At 38.2% G+C, this 9,872-nt stretch overlaps 1 pseudogene; it reads left to right on the top strand.

Annotated features, from left to right (window-relative positions):
* The first annotated feature begins 8,530 nt into the window (after positions 1–8,530).
* On the top strand, positions 8,531–9,315 carry LOC112114350 (annotated as a pseudogene).
* Positions 9,316–9,872: the final 557 nt, after the last annotated feature.

Genomic DNA, 9,872 nt, shown 5'->3' with positions numbered 1-9,872 from the left:
CCCCTTACCCCTGTCCCGATTTTTCACACTTGTTGTCTGGTTACCCTACTCCTGGCATTCACCTCGCTCCTGCAGAACAGGAGGAGTTTATAGGCTCTCAGACTGTAATTATCACTGTTCAAGCAAGAAGCCTGCTTCTTGAAAAGAAGTTAAATGACAATGTCAAGCCATTAATAATCTTTCCCATGTATAAATTAGTCATATACTTATCAGACAGATCATAATTTAAGATGCAAGTTTTGCTTTCAAATGACAGTCTTTAACATTAAGCCTCTCAAGAAGCTATTATCTAAAAGACTAATCATAACAAAAAAAAATTCCATCTTGCAAGCCACTACTCTATACCCGAAGGCCCACGAATCTAGTGACTAGTCAGCCACCAACTTTATACTGTATTTCACCCCATGCTGCAGAATTATGTTTGAGAAACTCAGCTTTCATTTAAATAACATGTTATTATCCCTTTTGATTGTGCAACATCCTTAAAAATGTAAACCAAGCGTACAGGATGCAGTGATGACTGCCTGAGGCTATGTCTACACTAGCACTTTTGTCAGGATGACTTATGTCGCTCAGGGGTGTGAAAAACACCCCTCTGAGCAATATAATTTACACCCACAGAAGTGCCGGTGTGGACAGCGCTATGTCAGCGGGAGATGCTCTCCTGCCGACATACCTACTGCTGCTTGTTGGGGGTGGTTTAATTATGTCAATGGGAGAGCTCTCTCCTGTCGGCATAGAGCGGATACTCAGGAAATCTTACAGCAGCGTAGCTGCTTCTATACAGCTGTGTCGCTGTAAGGTCTCTAATGTAGACATGGTCTGAACCTGCAGAGAGCTAAAACAATCACAGTGAGATAGGTGAACTGCCCCACCTCATTTAGGGCCCCACGATTCAGTAGCTGTAGAATCTGGTATTTTTCCAAGATGCCACAGAATACAATATTTTACCATGGAATTTTTTTATTTTGCTGCAGCCAGGCGACTGACATTTTGTTTTCTGGCTCCCTGACCTGGCAGAACCTGCCTGAGGCTACCTCTTGCTCTTCAGCTTTCCTCATAAGAGGGAATTAATTGGCACACATGCAAAAGGAGTTTTTTTGGTAGATGCCTGAACAACACTGAGGAGCCAACAGCAAGGGACTGGCGCTGGGCCACCTGGTAAGTATAGCAAAAAAAAAAAAAAAATTACTCCAAAATTACCGTTGAAAATAATTATTGATTAATTTTATGTCAATGAGGATTTCCAGCTATAAACCACAATTGTGTGTGATTTGTGGGAAGGGGATAAGGGCATTTCCTGCTAACATCCTCACCGAATCCTGCCACAAAATGTAAAGGTTGTGCCATAGAGTACAAGGGCCCTGCCTATACCTTTCTTCTTCAAGCTTTGGGGCACAGAGGGCTGTGAAAAAGTTTTAAGCAGTTAGCACAGATTCGGGTCTGTTGCTTATCTCAGACCAGTTTTGCATCAGTGTAACTGCACTGACTTCAAATCAAGATTTAGACCAGCGTTAGATCAAAATCAGGCCTGAAGAGTCAAAAATGGTGAAATGTTATACTCTTTTTTGGTGTTTGGATTGCACTCATTTTAGTAATTTGCACATATTTTAATACCTTTTATATTCCTGGTATTTTTCAGGTTCCCCAGTTGTAACATGTGAAAAATAAACATGATCTAAGATTATATTTACTAAAGAAGATTTCCCTGTGGATGGTAATACAGTATGCAGTGGGGAAATTATTTTGATTTAATTAGGTTTGCTGACATATGGTGAAATAGTCACATTACATATCACCCTTTCACTCAGTCATTTTCAGACCAGTGGAGGATGAAGGACTGTTTAGCACTTGTCCATCAATTTCCATCCTCATTCTTCTGAAGGTCTTGGAGCCAAAAGCTCACTAGAAGTAGCCAAATCAGGCTAGTGAGAGCATAGACAAGACATCCTTTGAACCATGTGTCTGGCATGATTGTACCTATTATTTATGAAGGTTTGTTCATTTTGGTAACATATATGGCAGTGACAATGAAGCAAATGTCTCTAAGTTTCAGATGAGCTGCTAAAATTGTACCTAGTGTTAAAATTGTATCTAGTGTTATAGCAGGAAATAACCTCACAAGATTAATCACATCCTGTCTTTCAGGGGATAAGTAGTTCATCTGAGTCTAAGCAAAATAATTAGAAATTAAGGTCCATTTGCTATGAAACTAGATGATATTACAAATATACAGTTGTTTCTGTACTGTTGATACTCATTTTATGGTGACCTGGTACATGTTGCAAATCTTGTTGGTTATCTTATTATTTGGAACAAAAATCTTAAGCAAGCTGAAAAATAACTAGTTGCTTCTGCTACTCTTAAAGGGGAACCAGATAATGTGAATAACCAGAATAACACATTTTTCAGGTTAATTATAAGGCAAGATTTCATTAAACCAGAGAATATACACAAACTTAGAATTTTCTGTGAATCCCTCATGTATCTGAATTCAAGGAATAAATTAAGTTGAGGCTCTCCAGGATGATTCTAGTCAGCATACTGCTAAACTTGTTGCCAAGCAACAAATCTCTAACTCTAGTTTATAATTACATAGTACTGTAAAAAATGCTGCTTGAAAATGGTCCCCCAAAACAAAAAGGAACTGATGAGTCACTGTCAGCTGCTGGCAAATAACACAAAAGACAATCTAGCAGAAAGTGAGTTATTCTCAGTCACTGAACTGCTTCCTACAATGCATGCCCTCGCAGTTAAAAAGCCAGCTCCAGAAATTAGAGTCACAAAAGGATGTGTAGTTTATGAAATCCCAGGTATAGAAGAAATTCAAGATGAAAGTGTTGGAATGTACAGTTATTCAGATCACAGAGAGCTGTGGAGTGAACTGACCAGCTCTCAGGTGGATCACCCACCAGGGGACCCAGAATTGGATGATCAAGATGACCAAGGCCAAGTGTGCATGTGTGCTTGCACCTGGAAGTGTTCTATTTGATGGCATTATTTAGGTTTCCCCACATCTTTGGTTCCAGCATCTTGGTTTTTAAAAAAATTCAGAATAGGAGCTGGTTGTGAGAGGCTCTGTTGTGACTTTTCATGATGAACTTGGCTGAAGTGAAGGTAGCCTGAGCTATCTGTGAAAGAGACCTGTCACATGAAGGCCTGTTCTCTGCTTTTCCATATAATGAAGCTTGTTTCCTTCCAGGACTGCCTTTTTCATCCTGGATTTATTTGAAGTTAACAGGGTCACTCAGAAGAAAAAAAACTGGCTATGAGAAGGGCCTAATGTTTTCTCCTGTTAATCACAGAAGATTGGATGGAATAGAACTGGAGTTTATCTTTTGCTGGGCAATCCCATGTCAATGCATTTGCTGTTTGTTTATGTTTTCTGTTGCATGTGTGACCCTGCTCTTGTTGCCGTGGAACTAGGATTGTTCTTGGGATAAATGCTTTATTAAAAAAGCTTGGCTGGAGTTGGACTGCTCAAATCAGCTACTTTGCCTGATGAAGAAACCCCTGCACTGAAAGCTGTTTTACTGCTGCCAGGTAGGCAAATTAATTGAATTAATTTCTACTAATACTGAATAAGTCCAAAGGATTTATTAGGCATATCTACTCAGTAATGCAAGTTGAGTTATACTTAAATAGGTTGCTTTCTGTACTTAACTGTCATTGTAAATCATAAGACTTTTAAAATGATTGAAATGTGTCGTTTCATTGATAATTTGTACACTAACAGATGGAAATGTAATGATGCTGTGGGATATTTGGTATGCCATGACAACACTTATAAATGACTACTCAACTGATCTTTGTACTGAAACTCAGTTTTCTTTTAAGTGATATGAAATAAATACATTAACAGCTAGTTATTGAATTGTTAAAAAAGGTTATGTTACAGTCCTTGTTTTAATTTTAGAATCTCATTGAAGTTTATTCCTGAAACCATGTTATATCGTTAATATTATAGAAGCCAGTCTTGCACTTCTTATTGATAAAAAAACTTCCATTGATTAAAAACTGCTGGAGTTGACACTTAACTTGCACAGTTTCGTTCCATTAAATCTACTCAGTGTATGCAGAGAAGTGGGTTTGTGATAAATGTTATACTGCTAATTATTGTTTGTACAATACACTGATCATGTAAAATGCTCTGGAAATGCTCATTATTAATCATGATATTATGTGTAACTCCTCCATCTGAACGAAGGACACCACACTGCTTTAGGGTCTGATTCTGATCAGAGTTGTGTGAATAACTGAATTTTAGGTTTGTTTGCCAAAATAAAATAAAAAATAGTTTCAGGTCAACCTGAAATGAACATTTTTCAAATATTTCTGCAAATAAATTTTTTTTTTTAAATTGTTTTGGGTCAACTGATATGTTTTGTTTAACCTAAAAAAGTTTCATTTAGTTTTTGACTTTTTTACATCTTTAATTTTTTTTAATGAAATTGAAGAAAAATTTGAAATGAAACATTTTGAATCAAAAACATCAAAATGTTTTATTTCAAAACTGTCAAAATGAAATATTTCTTTTTTTTTTCAGAATTTTTTGTGTTTGTTTTCAACTGGAACAATTTGGTGAATGTGTCATGAACTTGGAAATGTTTCGGTTGACCCAAATCTGATTTTTTTTCAGGAAAAAAAACTGTCCAAAATATTTTGCCCAGTTGTAATTTTGATCTCATTTACACCTGTACTTAGAAAATCAGTAGTAGCCCCACTAAAGTCAATGGAATTATACCACTTTATAGCTGATGTAAGTAAGATCAGAATCAAGAACTTAGGCTGTTAGGTAGTGAAAGCAGATATTGCTGGGAGTTTATACTATATTATTAAAATGCCAGTGTGTAAAGATTGGAGTAAGATTTTCAAATCGAAAAGTTTCACTAGATTCTTGCCATGACTTGGGAAACATATTATATCCCAGTTTTGTTTTCAATAATACTTATGGGCCTCCACTGTTAAGAGGTGATTTGAAGCAAAGACCTAATCCCTCCCAGGTATAAATCACTATATATTTTACAAAGAATTATGATTAGTAATTGCAGCTCTTTTTCTTTAAGGGCTGCTTTTATTTCTTCTGAAAGTTTGAATTATTTTCCTATTAAGAAGAAAGCCAAAAAGCAAATATGATCCTTTTATTAAAATTCCCGATATACTAGCAGAACCTCAAGCTTTGCTTACTTTTTTTTTTGCATTTAAAATTATTCCTCTAGTTATCTGCTGATGTATCTAAGAGAAGAAGATATGGTGGAAGTAGTGGAGGACAGGAAGTTAACTATGGCCCTGATTCCCCTCTCAGGTCTAAATCTGGCATAAGTACACGGGTGTAAAATTGTTGAAAGTGAGAAGAGAATCAGTATCAGAATGATGATCTTTTACGGTGTGGTCCTGATCTGCGCTGGGATCTGAGCTGAGTTACACCTGATGATGAAAAAGCCAGATTACAATTCTGGATGCATGATGGACAATATTATTGATCAAGAGAAACCCTCTCGGCCTGTGTTGTCTGTGCCTCTGTTAGACTTCTATCTAGATTTTGTAAATTGTTAAGTGTTTGATTAGGATGTTTGCCATTACTTGCATTTATTCCTTTCTAATGGAAATGCTTTTAAAAGATCTGATGAGTTTACAAGTGTTGCTCACTAAAGCAGCTATTCAAGCAGTCATGTTTAGAAATACTAACATAAATTGGATATAAAAACAGAAGAACCAATATTTACATGGGGCAGTCAATGTTTATATCCCATAATCACAGGCTCTCTCCTTCCCTTTTATAAACATTAACCAAACTGATAAGTCAGTTTAAAATTATATTGTGTAAATTTTACATTAATAATTTATTCCAAAAAAGTTGGGAAAAATCACTGAATAGATTACTTAATATACGGTTCAATAATTTATTATGGAATTAATATGGGACTAATCTTCAGCATAAGAACGGAAATTATACGCACAGCAAACATTTTTTAAGCAAGGTTTTCATGTTCCTGCTTTTATTGTTAGGAGATGGGAGCAATCTGGTAAAAAAAAAAAAATCTTGTAAAAATATTTCAGAATTAATTTGTGATTAATAAAATGTGGTAAAAATTTTTAAGAAAAATATATTGCGACTTCTTTTTCTGTCTGGTTTTCTTCTTGCTCACATCCTGCTAATGCAGCTGGAATCAGTTCCGGGAAATACTCTTTCTTTGGAAATTTAATAAATACCATAATTGTTATTAAGTTAATGAATGGACGGTTTGGGATTTATATTGCACTGCTGGAATTTTATTCCTTTTTTATTCCTTTTTTTTCCTTCCCAACAATAGCACACTCATATAACTGTGCATTTTTCAAATGTAATTGTTTCAGCAGGAAATATTTATTTCCAGCACACTAATTTTGAAACGTACTCATTTCCAGTTTAATAATCATTTCCTTCTAGGCACATTGATTGTTTTTATCAAAAAATTCTCTATGAATGACAATTCTGTTCCCATTTGTCGAAACTGAATGTACAGGTTTGATCATGCATCCACACAACCCACTCTTAAATACAGGTTTCTATTTCATTGTGGAGATTGACATTAATGAGATCAATGTATCTTACTCCTATTTTTCTCTTTAGAATTATGTGTTTTCTATAAAACTTTAATGTTAATACCAAAATGCTTATTTAAATATCTCCTCCCTCTTTCCTACACATGCTGAACATTAGTTTCTTCAGTACAGCTGAATCCTTGATAGATTGGACATTTGAAATAAAAATATCCTTTACTGATTTGTAAGTTGCTGAAAGAGGCTTTGAGTCAAAACATTCATATCTTCTTCCTCCCACTTTTGAATTATCTACTTTTTGGACACTTTTGCACTTAAAAAAAAAATGAATGGATCAATTCCTGCTCTTATTCATACCAAGGTACATCACTTAACTCAATGGCATTACTGCTGATTAACCCTGGTGTGACTGAGAGTAGAATTTGCCTTATTAAATGATTTAATGCATCCTATTGATAAATCTATCTGGGTTCACTGTCTCAAAGACCAAAGAAAAAAGCCACTGATTGTTTAGAGATGTATTGTTGTTTATGTGAGAGTTCACAGCGTTACCACAATAATATTTGTCTTTTGAGTGTTTTACTCTATACGTTCCTGTTTACTGAAGTATTTAAAATAGCTTTCATTTCATAGACTTTGTTAATATTCATTAATGAAAATGAAATTATTAAATGGATATAATATTAAATTGATTTTGGATGTGGGTTTGTTATTTTTAATGATTTTTCTTCAGTCACACCAGAGCTAAATGAACACGGTAGTGAGCGCTGCTAACTCATAGAGTTTGATAGTACTTTACAAAAGATTATAACATGAAGCCACGAGCTGAACAATCTTAGTTCAAAAATTGGGCTGATAAAATTGGACTTTTGCATATGATTTCAAGCACCTACACAAAAGGACACAATGGGTAAATACAAAGCATCAAAGTATTTAAATAAGAATAGGTAATACGTGATTTTTTTACACTTGAACAGAAGATCTCGAAACACACAAGGGAAAATAAAAGACCTGTGATACAGCTGTGGCTGGCCCAGGTCAGCCGAGTCAGGCTCACACTGGGGGCTGTAAAATTGCAGTGTAGACATTTGGGTTTGGGCTGGAGCCTGGGTTTTGGGGCCCTCCCCCTTCACCCTGGACTTACACTGCAGTGTAGACATACCCATAGTTGATATGTTTCACAAACAAAAATCCACACACATTTCAGTATTTTCTTCAAAAAATTTCAAATTTTTCAATGAAAAAACACAACTTTTCCAAAACATGTGTGTGTTTGGATTTTTGTTCTCTCCCCACTCTCTCTCCTCGTTTTTCCTTTTTTGACCCCTCCCTCAGAACATTTCAAAAGAAAAAAACCTTCTGGGAAAATGTTCATTTTAGAAAAGAGGTCATTTTTCATCAAAAAAGTGTTAAATAGAAAATTTCAACCAACGGCAATAGTAACCTCCATTTAAGTTCCATTCACATTATCCTTTGACCTCTCTAATATTCATTCTTAATCCTCAGGGCCCATACAAGGATCAAGTAAAATAATGTCACCAAATCAATCATAAAACAGACATTTAGCACTGAAAGATAAGTTTGAGATGATTGGGTGTATCTACTGGTATAATACCATATATCCTGGTTATATTCTAAAGTATTCCTTCTATGCTCTGTGCTACTGTACATAACCCAACCATCAACTGTGGAGTATACCTAGATGTCCATTTGCACATTTAGTAACATCTAAATAAAGCAGATGTGAAAACTTGTCCTCACTCCCCTTTGGAAACTTCATTTGAGGCAAAGATTAAAAGAGCACAATTGGCAGGTTCTGTTGGTACCTTTTTCTGGTTTCCACATCTGTTTTTTCTTACCCATAATATGTCAGCTTGTCTCTCTCTCATTCTCCCCCTCACTCTTGGAAAGCCATTTGGTTTTTCCCATTCTCCCCCGACGTTGGGCTTCTCTAATTTCTTCCCATGGGGATCTCCATTCCCACGCTATGTGGTGCGTCTCTTCCTACTTCTCTCCCAGCCCTTCTGCCACCTCGAACTGCATCCCACAGCTCATCATCACCTCTGCTCTTCCACAGCCCTTCTGCACTCACAGAACCCCAGCACTCCTGCATCCTCAGAGCCCTTCAGACTACCCCAGCCATCCCAGTAACCTCACAGCCATTGAGCTATTTGGGGCCGAGCTCACCTTCACCCAGCAAGCCCAGCTGAAGAAGTTCAACCATCTCAAAGCCTATAACCTGCAGAAAGGAATGAGGAGCCTCAGGGAGCTGCTGGAGTCCATGCCCTCCCCCTGCGGTCTTCTGCCACAATGACGTCCAGGAAGGGAACATCCTGCTGCTGGTGGGGTGCCAGTCGCTCTCACCCCTGATAAACTGATGCTGACTGACTTTGAGTACAGCAGCTACAACTGCAGGGGCTTCAACATTGGCAATCACTTCTGTGAGTGGGTTTATGACTACACCCAGGACACATGGCCCTTGTACAAGACCTCCATGGATATCCTACCCTCCTTGCCAGCAGCAGCTGCACTTCATTCGGCACTATCTCTGGGAGGACTTGGGGAGGCCCAAGGACATTATGCACGAGGAGCAGGCCTGCATTGAGGAGGAGATTCTCACTGAGATCAGCCGGTTCGCTCTGGCCTCTCACTTCTTTGGGGGCCTCTAGTCCTATCCTGCAAGCAAAGATCTCCACTACTGAGTTTGGGTACCTGGTCTATGCGCAGTGCCACTTCGAGGCCTACTTCTAGCAGAGGGCACGGTGCACGTGACCAGGCTGGCCCACAGCATCCCCCAGCCCAGCTCTGCCTGCTCCACTCTCAGACTCTGCCTCCTGCAGTGTGGCCCTGACCTCAGGTTGCTGCAGACACGTGAGGCCTGGCAGTCACTACTGAATGGCCCCTTCCTGGCCAAGGGATCCATTTGCCCTGTGCTACCAAGGGACAGCAGCTGGTAAGGACCACAAGGGAACAATGTGCATACCCCATATGTATGTATATATATCCCTCCTCCAGCCTCTGGTACCTGGGAGGACCTGTCCTTTCCATCTGCAGTGGAGGAGGAGGAGGCAGTCAGCTGTGACAGAGACTGATGATGGCAGCAATCAGCTCCACCTGCTGGCAGGGACTGGAAGATGCAGGATTATTCAATGGAGTGAGAAGAGCCTGGGGAGGCTGAAGGAAAGATTTGGAGAGGCATCACCACCTAGTGGCTTCCCAAGGCATTGGGTCTGGTCTCATAGGAGTGGTTTATTTCTACTGTGTTATAAACAAACTTGCATTCAATAAATTTACTGTTTATATGACAATTTTAGAGGGTGGCATATGAA

This window comes from Terrapene carolina, unplaced genomic scaffold (genome assembly GCF_002925995.2).
Source record: "Terrapene carolina triunguis isolate 2854851 unplaced genomic scaffold, T_m_triunguis-2.0 Scaffold113, whole genome shotgun sequence".
NCBI classification, from domain to species: Eukaryota; Metazoa; Chordata; order Testudines; family Emydidae; genus Terrapene; species Terrapene triunguis.
The sequence above is the reverse complement of the archived record's forward strand: the minus strand, read 5'-3'. Positions and strand labels throughout refer to the sequence as shown.